Source organism: Capra hircus, chromosome 17 (assembly GCF_001704415.2).
Source record: "Capra hircus breed San Clemente chromosome 17, ASM170441v1, whole genome shotgun sequence".
Taxonomy (NCBI): Eukaryota; Metazoa; Chordata; class Mammalia; order Artiodactyla; family Bovidae; genus Capra; species Capra hircus.
Window position 1 is genome coordinate 56,222,223 of NC_030824.1, and position 16,515 is coordinate 56,238,737.

Consider the following 16,515-nt stretch of genomic DNA (forward strand, 5'->3'; position numbering starts at 1 on the left):
CTCCCTCCCCATAACCATCCCTCTGGGTCATCCCAGTGCAACAGCCCCAAGCATCCTGTATCCTGCATTGAACCTAGACTGGCGATTCATTTCTTATATGATATTTATACATGTTTCAATGCCATTCTCCCAAATCATCCCACCCTCTCCCTCTCACACAGAGTCCAAAAGACTCTTCTATACATCTGTGTCTCTTTTGCTGTCTCGCATACAGGGTTACTGTTACCATCTCTCTAAATTTTTGTTATTTATTAACCTTCTATTAAAAAATAATTTTGCAGTAAGAGAAAAAATACAGATTTGCCTGAGCTCAGTACTCATTTATGCAACCAGTCCTTCAACAAATGTTTATATAATACGTATGTACTGAGTATTTGTTAGGTTCTGCAGGTATAAAAGTAAGCAAAACAGACATGGGGCTTAGACTGCAGTAGGAGAAAAAGATTCAAAAGAAATACAAAAATATATAATTACTAACTTTCATATGAAGGGAAATCATTAAGTCTCACATTTACAATGTATGCATGCGTGCTGCATGCTTAGTCATGTCTGAGTCTTTGGGACCCCATGGACTATACCCCGCCAGGCTCCTCTGTCCGTGGGATTCTCCAGGCAAGAACACTGGAGTGGGTTGCCATTTCCTCCTCCAGGGGATCCTCCTGACCCAGGGATTGAACTGAGTCTCCTGTACTGGCAGGCAAATTCTTTACCCTGAGTCACCGGGGAAGCCTTACAACATAAGAGGTAGGTGGAAATTAGTCCACTTTTGGAGAGTGAGGCTTTTCTACTTGGAATGATCTCAGTAGGGAAGTGAAATGGCAAATGATAACTTTAAGAATGAAAAGTTAATTGGACAAACAGAATGGGAGGGGGAGAGCAGGATGCAAGTCAATTTTAAAGACTTCAGTTAACATTACACAGCATCTCCTACCCTTGTCTAAGCATTTTACACATGTCAACTCATAATTCAGCTAGAAGGAGGCAGATATGAAGCCAGGATCCATGTCCCAAGACACTACTATAACCAAATGGCTTAATGAGATAAAATGTTATTGGTACAGCTGGAATGAAACTTTATAGGATGGGAAAAAGACATACTCCAGCTATACTTGTAATATACTTGTACTTATACTTCACTTCCTTTATTATAGTCAAATGTTACAAAATTTAAATTATATAGTATATTATACTATTGACTGACATAGGGTAAACTATATTAACCTGCTTTCTAAATTTTACCTACTCTCTAAACTCAGAGTTCCTTAATTAAAGGCATGGGGCTAAATCTAAATTCATCATTCATTCAGCATACCCATATTCACAAATTATAGGGGGGTAGGTGGAGAAGGCAATGGCACCCCACTCCAGTACTCTTGCCTGGAAAATCCGATGGACAGAGGAGCCTGGTAGGCTGCAGTCCATGGGGTCACTAAGAGTCAGACACGACTGAGCGATTTCACTTTCACTTTTCACTTTCATGCATTGGAGGAGGAAACGGCACCCCACTCCAGTGTTCTTGCCTGGAGAATCCCAGGGACGGCGGAGCCTGGTGGGCCGCCGTCTATAGGGTCACACAGAGTCGGACACGACTGAAGCAACTTAGCAGCAGCAGCAGCAGCAGCAGGTGGTATGTATTGGAAGAAAAAAGACAAAAGAGGCATTTCTTCAAAATCCTGAGGGAAAATTATTTTCTTCCCATAATGCTACCTCCAATCTCTCTTTTAAGTGAGTCTAAGATTTCCCTGGTGGCTCAGATGGTAAAGCGTCTGCCTACTGTGAGGGAGACCTGGGTTTGATCCCTGGGTCAGGAAGATCCTCTGGAGAAGGAAATGGCACCCCACTCCAGTACTCTTGCCTGGAAAATCCCACGGACAGAGGAGCCTGGTAGGCTACAGTCCACGGGGTCACAAAGAGTCGGACAGGACTAAATGACTAAACTATGTACTATGTAAGGATAGAAAAGATATTTTATGACATGCAAGGTCTCCATTTTACTTCAAATAACCATTTCTTAGGTAGTTACTGGAGAATGTGCTCCACTAAAACAAAGAGGATGAGCCAAGAAGGAGGAAGGCACGGAAAGCAGGACGCAGGTGAAGGCAGAGGCAGAGGGGCCGCCCAGCATGATGGTGAGGAGGCCCAGCAGGTCTACAGAGAGGCCAACTCCCACTGGGGGTCAACAAGGACTCTGAGAGGGCTGTCAACAGGGAAAACATAAATCTCACAAATGGCCACTGACTGCATCTGACTGTGCTGGAAAGCATTTCAAACTTCTGTGGGAAACCTAGGGGCGAAATTTATAAAGGAGCACAGAAAACAAAGCACGGTATTTTAAACAAAGCAATCATTCAGCTCATGAAAGACAAAAATTGGACAAGAAACATAAACACGGCTTAGCTATGAACAATATTTGTAAGTTTATAACTATGTATACAGTTACTATTCATTTACACCAAAATTATGATATGGGGAGGAGAGAGAGAGAGAATGTGTGTGGCTGTGTATACAGTGGGTAGCAGAGGGGGATATCTGAGAGTTATATCCTCAACTTCCACAGAAAGAAGTCAATCAAAAGAAAGTTTAAAATTTTCAAATCATTATCTCACCATTGTCTAACTTTTACTTTTTATTTTAAAGTGTTTCAAGTAAATATAAATTAAAAATTAAAAATCAAGGAAGAGTAGTATATAGACATACTGTAGAAGTAACAGGAGAAAAAAGCTAAAAAAGAGTTGAAGGCAGTGGAGAGGAAATTGGGGGTAGGGGCAGGCAGAGGAGAGAATAACTGCTTTTCTTTTAAGCTTACAGTGGCATTTGTGCAACTGCATGCAATAAATAAAAACTTAATTTTAAAATGACATTTAAATTAAATAAGCATCTCTGCAGGCTCCCAAGAAAAGTGTTTTAAGCTATTTAAATATCCCTAGGACTCTCTTAGAATATTGGACAATGATCATGACCTGGATCTCGCATAACAAAAGCTTAAGTGACTTTACAGTGACTTTATTTGGGGTCACTTGGATTATACCTAGGATGACACTGCTGCTGCTGCTGCTAAGTCACGTCAGTCGTTACTACGAAGTATCCCATTTTAGAGGTGAGAAAACCAGGTTAAATAATTCACTCAAGAGCATACTACCAGGGACTTCCCTGGTGGTCCAGTGGTTAAGACTTGGCCTTCTAATACAGGGGGTACCCATTCAGGGACCTAATTAAGATCCTACATGCCTCACAGCCTTACCAGAACATAAACAGAAGCAATATTGTAACACATTCAAGAAAGACTTTAAAAATGGTCCACATCCCCCCAAAAACAATTAACAAAAGAAGAAAAAGCACACTCCCAGTACAAAGAGGTTATATATGTAGCTCCCACATAGCATCAGAGACATTCAACTTTTCTTGAGTATCAAAAGCACAATTCTAGAAGTCAAAGAATTTTTCTAAGTGTCTGGCTTAACTTTCTTTCACTGAAAGGTAATCATGTTCAAAGTGAAACTGGAAAAGTTCTTCACTACATCATCTAGTAGCACATTTCTACTTTGCTATTTATTCTACTGGCCTATTTTACTTTATTATTGTTCTCTTATTTATTGTCACAAATAAAATGCATTACATATTCACAATTTGTGAAAAGTTATCAAAAGTAAAGAAATACATGAGCTGTAAAACTCTACAAAATCCTGAACATTTATTCATGGGGATGGCAGACAACAAACAATAATTGCATACTGATGATCTGTGTGAATACCATATGCCCTGGAGTTAGATTCTATTTTCGATAAACTAGTCATTTAAGTGTGAAATTATAGAATATGCCTAGAGTACATTACCGCCCACAGATTTAATTGGGGAAAATGTCCTTAACAGTGTGAACAATCTACGATGAAGAATTCGGCTGAGGGTTAAGACTTCATTCAACATTTGAACAGCTTCAAGTAACTCAAACATTATTTTTGCCTTTTGAAAATCCTTAACTTAAACACTCTTACAAAGTGCTTGTGTTTTTTGACAAAACCAATGAAACTTGCCTCAAAAATTATTTTTAGTTAGGTCACTTAACTAAAAAGTAATGACTACAGATAGGGTAACTAATTTTCATAAGTTTTATCACATTTCCAATTTTCCATGTTCTATAGTGAGTTGGAGTAATGGAGACAAAAATAAAACGCAATTTCAAATGAAGGGAATGGTTTCCTGCTTCAGTAATGCCTCGATATCTCTCAGTTTCATCTGTCTCTAGTTGGATCCTAGAACTTCCCATATGGCTCAGCGGATAAAGAATCTGTGTGCAAGGCATTTTGGTTTTGCCATTATTGCTAATCCCATATCCCAAATGTCTATTCTATGCCATGCTCTTCAAGTTCTTTCAAGAGGTTTTACTAAGTAGAGTACATGAAGAGATGGAGCCGAAGCAAAAACAACACCCAGTTGTGGATGTAACTGGTGATGGAAGCAAGGTCCGATGCTATAGAGAGCAATATTGCATAGGAACCTGGAATGTTAGGTCCATGAATCAAGGTAAATTCAGTTCAGTTCAGTTCAGTCGCTCAGTCGTGTCCGACTCTTTGCGACCCCATGAATCGCAGCACGCCAGGCCTCCCTGTCCATCACCAACTCCCAGAGTTCACTCAGATTCACGTCCATCAAGTCAGTGATGCCATCCAGCCATCTCATCCTCTGTCGTCCCCTTCTCCTCCTGCCCCAAGGTATATTGGAAGTGGTCAAATAGGAGATGGCAAGACTGAACATTGACATTTTAGTATCAGTGAACTAAAATGGACTGGAACTGGTGAATTTAACTCAGATGATCATTATATCTCCTACTGACTGGCAGCTTGAATCCCTTAGAAGAAATGGAGTCGCCAATATAGTAAACAAAGGAGGCTGAAATGCAGTATGTGGATACAGTCTCAAAAATGACAAAATGATCTCTGCTCATTTCCAAGGCAAACCATTCAATATCACATGCTATGCCCCAACCACTGATGCTGAAGAAGCTGAAGTTGAACAGTTCTATGAAGACCTACAAGAACTAACACCCAAAAAACATGTCCTTTTCATTATAGGGGACAGGAATGCAAAAGTAGGAAGTCAAGAGATACTTGGAGCAACAGACAAATTTGGCTTTGGAGTGCTAAACAAAGCAGGGAAAAGACTGAAAGAGTTTTGCCAAGAGAACACACTGGTCATAGCAAACATCTTCTTCCAACAACACAAGAGAAGACTCTACACATGGATAAGACCAGATGGTCAATATCAAAATCAGATTGATTATACTCTTTGCAGCCAAAGATGGAGAAGCTCTATACAGTCAACAAAAACAAGACTGGGAGCTGACTATGGCTCAGATCATGAACTGTGTATTGCCAAATTCAGACTTAAATTGAACAAAGTAGGGAAAACCACTAGACCATTCAGGTATGACCTAAATCAAATCTGTTTTGATTATACAGTGGAAATGACAAACAAATTCAAAGGATTCAACCTGATAGACAGATTGCCTGAAGAACTATGGACTGAGATTTGTGACATTGTACAGGAGGCAGGGATCAAGACCAAGATCAAGACCAAGCCCCAAGAAGAAGAAAGGCAAAAAGGCAAACTGGTTGTCTGAGGAGGCCTTACAAATAGCTGAGAAAAGAAGACAAGATAAAGGCAAAGGAGAAAAGAAAAGATATACCCATTTGAATGCAGAGTTCCAAAGAATAGCAAGGAGAGATAAGAAAGCCTTCCTCAGCAAACAATGCAAAGAAAGAGAGGAAAACAATAGAATGGGAAAGACTAGAGATCTTGTCAAGAAAATTAGAGATACCAAGGAAACATTTCATGGAAAGATGGGCACAATAAAGCACAGAAATGGTATGGACCTAACAGAAGCAGAGACATTAAGGAGAGGTGGCATGAATACACAGAAAACTATACAAAAAAAATATCTTCATGACGCAGATAACCACAATGGTGTGATCACTCACCTAGAGCCAAACATCCTGGAATGTGAAGTCAAGTGGGCCTTAGGAAGCATCACTACGAACAAAGCTAGTGGAGGTGATACAATTCCCGTTGAGCTATTTCAAATCCTAAAAGATGATGCTGCCCTCAATATGCCAGCAAATTTGGAAAACTCAGCAGCGGCCACAGAACTGGAAAAGGTGAGTTTTCATTCCAATCCCAAAGAAAGGCAATGCCAAAGAATATTCAAACTACCACACAACTGCACTCATCTCTCACGCTAGCAAAGTAATACTCAAAATTCTCCAAGCCAGGCTTCTACAGTACCTGAACCAAGAACTTCCAGATGTTCAAGCTGGATTTAGAAAAGGCAGAGGAATCAGAGAACAAATTAGCAACATCCACTGGATCATCAAAATAGCAAGAGAGTTCCAGAAAGGCATCAACTTCTGCTTTATTGACTATACCAAAGCCTTTGACTGTGTGGATCACAACAAACTGAAAAATTATCAGAGATGGGAATACCAGACAACCTGACCTGTCTCCTGAGAAATCTGTACTCAAGTCAAGAAGCAACAGTTAGCACTGAACATGGAACAACAGACTGGATCCAAACAGGGAAAGGAGTACTTCAAGGCTGTATATTGTCACCCTGCTTATTTAACTTATATGCAGAATACATCATGAGAAACGCTGGGCTGGATGAAGCACAAGATGGAATCAAGATTGCCGGGAAAAATATCAATAACCTCAGATATGCAGATGATACCACTCTTAAGGCAGAAAGCAAGAACTAAAGAGCCTCTTGATAAAAGTGAAAGAGGAGAGTGAAAAAGTTGGCTTAAAACTCAACATTCAGCAAACAAAGACCATGGCATCTGGCCCCATCACTTCATGGCAAATAGATGGGGAAACAGTGCAAACAGTGACAGACTTTATTTTGGGGGCTCCAAAATCACTGCAGATGGTGACTGCAGCCATGAAATTAAAAGACAGTGGCTCCTTGGAAGAAAAGCTATGACCAACCTAGACAGCATATTAAAAAGCAGAGACATTACTTTGCAACAAAGGTCTGTCTAGTCAAACTATGGTTTTTCCAATAGTCATGTATGGATGTGAGATTTGGAATATAAAGAAAGCTGAGCACTACAGAATTGATGCTTTTGAACTGTGGTGTTGGAGAAGACTCTTGAGAGTCCCTTGGACTGCAAGGAGATCAAACCAGGCCACCCTAAAGGAATCAGTCCTGAATATTCATTGGAAGGACTGATGTTGAAGGTGAAACTCCCAATACTTTGGCCGCCTGATGTGAAGAACTGACTCACTGGAAAAGATCCTGATGCTGGGAAAGATTGAAGGTGGGAGGAGAAGGGGGCGACAGAGGATGAGATGGTTGGAGGGCATCACTGACGCGATAGACATGAGTTTGAGTAAGCTCTGGGTATTGGTGATGGCCAGGGAAGCCTGGCGTGCTGCAGTCCATGGGGTCGCAAAGAGTCAGACATGACTGAGCAACTGAACTGAACTGATATGTAACAAGAGATTTAAGCAAAAAGAGACATTATTAGAGAGAAAAAGAGAAGTTTAAGAGGGAGGCTCAAGAAGGAGAGTATATATGTATACTTTTAGCTGAGTCACATTGTTGTACAGCAGAAATCAACACCACATTGTAAAGCAATTATCCTCAAGTAAAATAATTTTAATAAAATAAAAAGAGGACTTACTGGAGCTCACGTAACTGGAGGAAGACTTGAGCAGGAAGCATCTGTGAAAGGAAAAGAATCCAGTCAGCTCCAAACATCGTTACCATGAAATGACACAACTCCAAACATCTCTTGTCCCTGTGAGTTGTGAAAAATTAATAAACAGAAACCTCAATGAAACAGATTTGGGAGACCAGCAGGGGAGATCTCATGCCCTGTGAGCACAGCAGAGCCTAACAGAAGAAGAAGGACTCCTCTTCTTTCCTGGCAAGGACGCAGTCAAGGAAGAGCCACAGCCTCCTCTTTGTTTACTAAAGCCCTCCCCACCTCCGCTTCCCATCTATAAGATAGTTCTCCTTCCCCTGCTGTGCAGGGGACATGCAGGTTGGCTCATCACGGCTATAGACCCTCACACTGCAAGTCTGCTGATGCTAAATAAACCCATCTCTGCTAGAGAAATATCTGGCAGTCTATTTGCTTTTGTTTTTAAAGATTTTTTTTTTTTTTGATGTGGACTGTTTTTAAAGTTGTTGTTGAATTTGTTCCAATATTGCCTCTGTTTTATGGCTGTGTTTGAGTGTTTGTTTTTCGCCATGAGGCATGCGGGACTTAGCTCCCAGAACAGGGACTGAACCTGAATCCCTACACTGGAAGGCAAAGTCCCCACCACCTGACTGCCAGGGAAGTCCTGGCCTAGCCTTGGCCACGTAAAGCAGAGAACAAAACCTAATGATAGCAGGAATCCACGAAATTCACATGAGTGAAGAGTGGGATGGAAATGCCACTAAGGGAAGGGTTGCTATTAAAAAAAAAAAAAGGTGGGAGATAACTGTTCATAGAGACAGAAGCAGGGGGAATATGTATGAACTTGATAAGCATGCTACTCACTCAAGTCTGAAAGACCTACATGCATCTCTACCCAGCTATTAACCCCTTCCTTTTGTAAAATAGGTGCTCCCTGCTCCTGTTTATGGAGAAGGCAATGGCACCCCACTCCAGCACTCTTGCCTGGAAAATCCCATGGACAGAGGAGCCTGGTAGGCTGCAGTCCATGGGGTGGCTAGGAGTCGGACACGACTGATCGACTTCACTTTCACTTTTTACTTTCATGCGTTGGAGAAGGAAATGGCAACCCACTCCAGTATTCTTCCTTGGAGAATCCCAGGAATGAGGGAGCCTAGTGGGCTGCCGTCTATGGGGTCACACAGAGTCGGACACGACTGAAGCGACTTAGCAGCAGCAGCTCCTGTTTAAGCTGAAAATCTCCTGAGATGCTTACAGCCCATACTTTACCATCTCTTCTTTTGCCATCTCTCTCCAATATTTCCCCCAATCTCTCTTCTAATATGCTTTATCTTACCACACAAATAGCCCCAAATCTCCCATCCTAAAAGCAAGTCCTTCTGCCCAATGTTTCCTTTGGCAAATTCTTTCTTCTTTTCCACCAAGCTCCTAGGATGAGAAGCCCATGTACTTCTGACTTCCTCCCCGCCTCAGCATCCTGGCTCAGCTTACACTGTCTCACTGGACTGCACTTCTTGAGTCAAAAACGACTTCCTGCCACATCTAGTAGGCACATTCTGGCCCCTGCTTTTGCAAGTCAGAATATCACAGTGCTTTAAGAACATCAACGATGCAGTCACTTCCAGGGTTCTCAAACTTGACTTTGCCCTTATTTTGTCTCTCTCTTTCCTTATCCATAAGGAATGGTGAACAAAAATACCTATAGCACAGATTTAACTTGAAGTGAAAGTGAAGTCACTCAGTCATGTCTGACTCTTTGCCACCCCATGGACTGTGGCCCACCAGACTCCTATGTCCATGGAGTTCTCCAGGCAAGAATACTGGAGTGGATTGCCATTTCCTTCTCCAGGGGAACTTCCTGACCCAAGGATCGAACCCACGTCTCTTGCATTATAGGCAGATTTTTACTGTCTGAGCCACAAGGGAAGGCCCTTAAGTTGAAGGGGCTCAAAGCAACATAAGCTGTAAGCTACTCATCATCATTAATTTACTGGGCCTTTTTTTATGGTATTTAATATTATTAATAATATCCTTAAAATCCTTCAGTTTCCTTGGCTTCTGTGATATCATTCTCTTAAAGTTCTCCTCCTCTGTCATCTTTTCAAGTTCCTCTTTCATTCAGTTCAGTCAGTTAGTTGTGTCCGACTCTTTGCAACCCCAAGAATCACAGCACGCCAGGCCTCCCTGTCCATCACCAACTCCCGGAGTTCACTCAGACTCACATCCATCGGGTCAGTGATGCCATCCAGCCATCTCATCCTCAGTCGTCCCCTTCTCCTCCTGCCCCCAATCCCTCCCAGCATCAAAGTCTTTTCCAATGAGTTAACTCTTCGCATGAGGTGGCCAAAGTACTGGAGTTTCAGCTTTAGCATCATTCCTTCCAAAGAAATCCCAGGGATGATCTCCTTCAGAGTGGACTAGTTAGATCTCCTTGCAGTCCAAGTGACTCTCAAGAGTCTTCTCCAGCACCACAGTTCAAAAGTATCAATTCTTCGGCGCTCAGGTTTCTTCACAGTCCAACTCTCACATTCATTATCTGACTCTTAAGTACTGCCATGCCCCAGAGTTAATTCTGGGTTCTTTCCATTTTTCATTTGACACACTGTCCTTTGAGAAATTGTATCCACTCCCATGGTCCAAGTACCCTTGCTGCTGCTGCTGCTGCTAAGTCGCTTCAGTGGTGTCCAACTCTGTGCGACCCAGTAGACGGCAGTGCACCAGGCTCCCCCGTCCCTGGGATTCTCCAGGCAAGAACACTGGGGTAGGTTGCCATTTCCTTCTCCAATGCATGAAAGTGAAAAATGAAAGTGAAGTTGCTCAGTCATGTCTGACTCTTAGTGACCCCATGAACTGCAGCCCACCCGGCTCCTCTGTCCATGGGATTTTCCAGGCAAGAGTACTGGAGTGGGGTGCCATTGCCTTCTCTGACAAGTACCCTTATAATGAACAATTCTCTGTGTTCACTCGCTCCCTCTCTCTCTTTCCCTCTCCAGCTGTCTGTCATTTCACCCAACAAATATGCATTGACAGTTATTCTCTGCCAGGCATCATGCCAAGCATTCTGACCCAGATTCCTGCCAGAGCTCCAGAGCCACAAAACCCATTTGACCTCTCATGATGTGTCTCAAAGGCACCTCACATGTGAGGTGTCCCAAAGTCCCTAATCTTTCAAATGTGTTCCTCATTCCGTATTCCCTGACCCAGAGATAAGGGCTTTCACTCACTAGGGTGCCCAATCCAGAATCCAAAGAGCTACACCTGAGCTCTCCACCAGGACCCTCTCTGCTTCTAATTAGTGGCTAAACTCTACCTCTTAAACATTTGTCTGTTCTATGGAGGCTGACAGGTCAGGAAGCAACAGTTAGAACTGGACATGGAACGACAGACTGGTTCCAAATAGGAAAAGGAGTACTTCAAGGCTGTATATTGTCACCCTGCTTATTTAACTTATATGCAGAGTACATCATGAGAAACGCTGGGCTGGATGAAGCACAAGATGGAATCAACATTGCTGGGAGAAATATCAATAACCTCAGATATGCATATTACACCATCCTTAAGGCAGAAAGCAAAGAAGAACTAAAGAGCCTCTTGATGAAAGTGAAAGAGGAGAGTGAAAAATTTGGCTTAAAACTCAACACTCAGAAAACTAAGATTATCTGGTCCCATCACTTCATGGCAAATAGATGGGGAAACACTGGAAACAGTGACAGACTTTATTTTTTGGGACTCCAAAATCACTGCAGATGGTGACTGCAGCCATGAAATTAAAAGATGATTGCTCCTTGGAAGAAAAGCTATGACCAACCTAGAGAGCATATTAAGAAGCAGAGACATTACTTTGCCAACAAATGTCCATCTAGTCAAAGCTATGGTTTTTCCAGTAGTCATGTGTGGATGTGAGAGTTGGACTATAAAGAAAGCTGAGCACTGAAGAATTAATGCTTTTGAACTGTGGTGTTGGAGAAGACTCTTGAGAGTCCCTTGGACTGCAAGGAGATCCAACCAGTCCATCCTAAAGGAAATCAGTCCTGAATATTCATTGAAAAGCCTGATGCTGAAGCTGAAACTCCAAAACTTTGTCCACCTGATGTGAAGAACTGACTCATTAGAAAAGACCCTAATGCTGGGAAGGATTGAAGGCTGGAGGAGAAAGGGATGACAGAGGATGAGAAGGCTGGATGGAATCACCGACTCAATGAGCATGAGTTTGAGTCAACTCCGGGTGTTGGCAACGGACAGGGAGGCCTGGCGTGCTGCAGTCCATGGGGTCACAAAGAGTCAGATATGACTGAGCGACTGAACTGAACTGAACTGATGGAGGTTGAGTTTCCGTGGGCTCTCAAGTCACAGCTATACCATTTTCTGACTCCATAACATAAGTTGTCTAGCCTCTCTAGACCTCATTTTTCTCTTCTGTAATATGGGGATGAATATTCCTTCATAAGGACGTGTGTGTGTCTGTGTGTGTGCGTTTAGTTGCTAAGCCGTGTCTGACTCTTTGCAACCCCATGGATGGTAGCCCACCAGGCTCCTCTGTCAATGGGATTTCCTAGGCCCCACTGGTACCACCTGGGAAGCCCAAGAATACTGGAATGGGTTGTCATTTCATTCTCCAGGGGATCTTCCCGACCCAGGGATCAAACCCACGTTGCCTGCATTGGCAGGAGGATTCTTTTCTGCTGAGCCACCACGGTGCTACCACAGGGACATGGCGACTATTAAATGCAAGTCCATGAACAGTACACAGCACTGTGCATAGCACATAGAAAGCATTCAATAAATAAAGATTATTTCATTAACTCATCCTAACTGACGCTGTATTTGTTTAAACCTCTGACCTTTTTTGGCTAGCATCCTAACCGGTCAGCAGTAGCGTCCTATCCAGTCTCCTTATATCTTACTTTGTGCCTCATCAGTCCTTTCTTCATACCACTACCCAAAAATCTGACATAAAACACATTCGCACAAAATAGAAATGCAGTGAACTCAGAAGTGCATAGTTCACAGCCTCTGAATTAATCACGTATGGTGGGGGGAAGTCTCCCCATATTGAATCTAAATGAAAATTAGTATCAGATCAATGGTAAAGATAAGGGCCTTGTAATCAATTTTCAAACACAAATCGTATTTCCAAAATACTGGCAAGCTTCCTCCATAGCAAATACTATTCATATCCATTAAGCTTGGCTAAAGTAAGTGGTTAAGGTCATTTATGAAAAGATTCCAATTCCTGACTCTTTGTTAACTGACCAAAATATATAGGAGATGAATGTTTACAACTATCTTCAATACCAAAGGAAGCCCACCAAAAAGAGAAGCTATACAACACCAAATTTTTGATAAGCATTTTTAAAATTCAGAATTGTCAACAACCTGAAAGTTTAATCAACCATTTCATCATGCCCTGAAAAAAAAAAATTGCATGAAGCAGCATTTTCTCTATTATTTAACATTTTTAGTCAAATACACTTACAAAATTATTATTATTCACTCGTTAAACAAACACGGCTACACTAATTTTTTTTTTTTTTTACCTCAAAAGTACCAGAGGGAAGAAATATTCAGAATACCTCACTTTTCATAGTTGAGTCAGCTGTGCTTTTAAAAGCTTCTGCAGCAAACCAAACCTTATGGAATAACTAATGTCTTCATTACTGCTTTCTTTGTAACTTCATCTATCATATAATCCTATCTTGAGCTATATTATTAAAAAGTTATAAAACGCAGAGATAGGAAGATCAAGATTAGTTCCTTCACAAATGAAACCATAAAATCAATGAAGCGCCATTATTCATACAAAGATAAAAGGAAATGTACAACTTTTGCTGATACTATGCCTCCAAAATACTTAAAAGGCAGAGTTTCCACATCATTGTACAAGTCCTGGTAACAAATTTCTTATCATGTGCATGTATTTGAAGAGTTGAGAAGGCAATGTTCACAGAATTTGTTAAATGGCTAAAGACAAGAGCCTATTCTAAAGAGAGGGTATTTTTCAAAATTGTATCTCTGTCCAAACTATAAGAATCTTATTTCCAAAATATATTTGTTAGTAAATAATGCATCAGATTCTTCTGAAATATTTGCAACTCAAATGTATATATTCCTTAGCCCTGTCTAGAATTAAAAGTGCACAGATCTAAAGTGTTTATTTTTTGTGGCAGTCCGGCTTTCAGCCCATATGAAAAAGACAAACACTGGCATTTAACTCAAGAATTCTAACAACAAATAAGACTAATAACGTATTTAACTTTTAGCCTAATAACAGCAGTTCCCATAGGTTGCAATAAGAGAAAAACAGAAAGCATAATGTGATGAAAGAAATACACATGAATTTGATGAGATTAACAAATCTCTACAAAGCCTATTTAAACTGCTGATGAAACTTTCTGAAAGGTTACATGAATCATTTTTAACCTTTCAATTTTGACCTACAGTTACTATATTCTTCAGAAAAATCATTAGCAATAATCAAGAGTTTCACGTTATTGAGAAAAGAAATCTTGAAAGAAGCAGTAGTTTCTCTTTCATTTGACATATCAAGTCCTTTCAACCACATGCCCAATCTCTGGAGATAAATTCAGTAGCATGATCTCAAGAACACCCTCTCAGTCAGTCCCATTCTCAAACCAAAGATGATGGTGCTGCCAATATACTGCTGTTATGTTTTGATAGACAACTGTGGTAACATATTACTCTATTTAGTTAAACAGGCCAGATTCACCAAGGCATCTCTTTCCTTTGTATCACTCACCAACAGACATTCTCTACCATAAACTTAGCTTTACTTCCCATTCTGTGCAACAGATGCTTGGGAAAAAACATCCAATTATCCATGCCATAATTATTGTCTCTACTTTACAATACTCTACAAAAGCAGTGTGGTGTAGCAGAAATCACATGAAGTTTGAAATAAGGAAGATATTGGTTAGAATCCCAAGATCACTTACTAGATATAAGCCCTTAAGAAAATTACTCACCCTGAGTCTGTATCATTATCTGTAAAATAGGAGGAATAATACTTTATCAGCAAATTTGTTGTAAAACTTAAATGTAGTATATAAAGTACCCATCCCCACCAAATAATAAATACAAAGGCATACATTAAAGCAACAAGTTTTCATTCTCTTTCTGCACAGCAAGGTCATGCTTTGTACTATCATCTATAAAAAGATAACAAGGCCTCCATGAACTATTTAATCTCACTCCCTGCAGTCCATCGTCCACTTCCGCTGCTTTTATTCCTAGCCAGGTGATCCTATGAGAATGCTCCAAAATTCCTACATAGAAGGTATTAGGAGCCACAACCTGGTAAGAAGGAGACATTAGAAAGACTATCTTAAAGCTGAATCTGTACAATAGGGATACTGTTTTGGTTCCAGTAAAAAGAGGGATTTTTGCATTGACTTTGTGCTTGCAAAGCAAGCAACCTGACTTTATATATGCTATATGTTACAGGAGTTTTCAGGAGGCTGATGGAGATACAAAGCACCTTAAAAAAAAAATCTCCCTTCTCCAGACATACAGATGGCTAACAGGCACATGAAAAGATGCTCAACATTGCCAATTATTAGAGAAATGCAAATCAAAACTACAATGAGGTACCACCTCACATCATCAGAATGGCCATTATTAAGGTCTATATCCTACATACCTAGAACCAGACATCCTGGAATGTGAAGTGTAGTGGGCCTTAGGAAGCATCGCTACGAACAAAGCTAGTGGAGGTGATGGAATTCCAGCTGAGCTATTTCAAATCCTAAAAGATGATGCTTGAAAAGTGCTGCACTCAATATGCCAGCAAATTTGGAAAACTCAGCAGTGGCCACAGGACTGGAAAAGGTCAGTTTTCACCCTAATCCCAAAGAAAGGCATTGCCAAAGAAGGTTCAAACCACTGCACAATTGCACTCATTTCACATGCTAGCAAGGTAATTCTCAAAATCCTCCAAGCTAGGCTTCAACAGTATGTGAACTGAGAATTTACAGATGTACAAGCTGGTTTTAGAAAAGGCAGAGGAACCAGAGATCAAATTGGCAACATCCGTTGGATCATAGAAAAAGCAAGAGAATTCCAGAAAAACATCTATTTCTGCTTCACTGACTACACTAAAGTTTTTGACTGTGTGGATCACAACAAACTGTGGAAAATTCTTCAAGAGATGGGAATACCAGACTACCTTACCTGCCTCCTGAGAAACCTGTATGTACATCAAGAAGCAACAGTCAGAACCAGACATGGAACAATGGACTGCTTCCAAATTGGAAAAGGAATACATCAAGGCCGTATATTGTCACCCTGTTAATTTAAAATATATGCAGAGTACATCACTGCATAGACAAGACGCCAGGCTGGATGAAACAGAGGCTGGAATCAAGATTGCGGGGAGAAATATCAACAACCTCAGATATGCAAATAACACCACCCTAATGGGAGAAATAGAAGAGGGAACTAAAGAGCCTCTTGATGAAGGTTAAAGAGGAGAGTGAAAAAGCTGACTTAAAACTCAACATTCAGAAAACTAAGATCATGGCATCCAGTCCCATCACTTCATGGCAAATAGATGGGGAAACAAATGAAACAGTGACAAACTTTATATTCTTGGGCTCCAAACTCACTGCAGATGGTGACTGCAGCCATAAAATTAAAAGACGCTTGCTCCTTTAATACTTAGATAGCAGGTATGAAAAAGAAGAGACATCACTTTGCTGACAAAGGTCTGTATAGTCAAAGCTATGGTTTTTCTAGCAGTCATGTACAGATGTGAGAGTTGAACCATAAAGGCGGCTGAGCGCCAAAGAACTGATGCTTTCAAACTGCAGGGCTGGAGAAG

General features: G+C 41.0%; 1 long non-coding RNA gene across 2 annotated transcripts in view; it reads right to left on the reverse strand.

The window, feature by feature from the left end:
• LOC108637891 overlaps window positions 1-16,515 on the reverse strand; it is a 148,548-nt gene that overhangs the window by 94,461 nt on the left and 37,572 nt on the right. For both annotated transcript variants that reach the window (XR_001919408.1, XR_001919407.1), the window contains one exon: window positions 7,677-7,717. This is a non-coding gene — a long non-coding RNA (uncharacterized LOC108637891). The remainder of the gene's footprint in view (window positions 1-7,676; window positions 7,718-16,515) is intronic.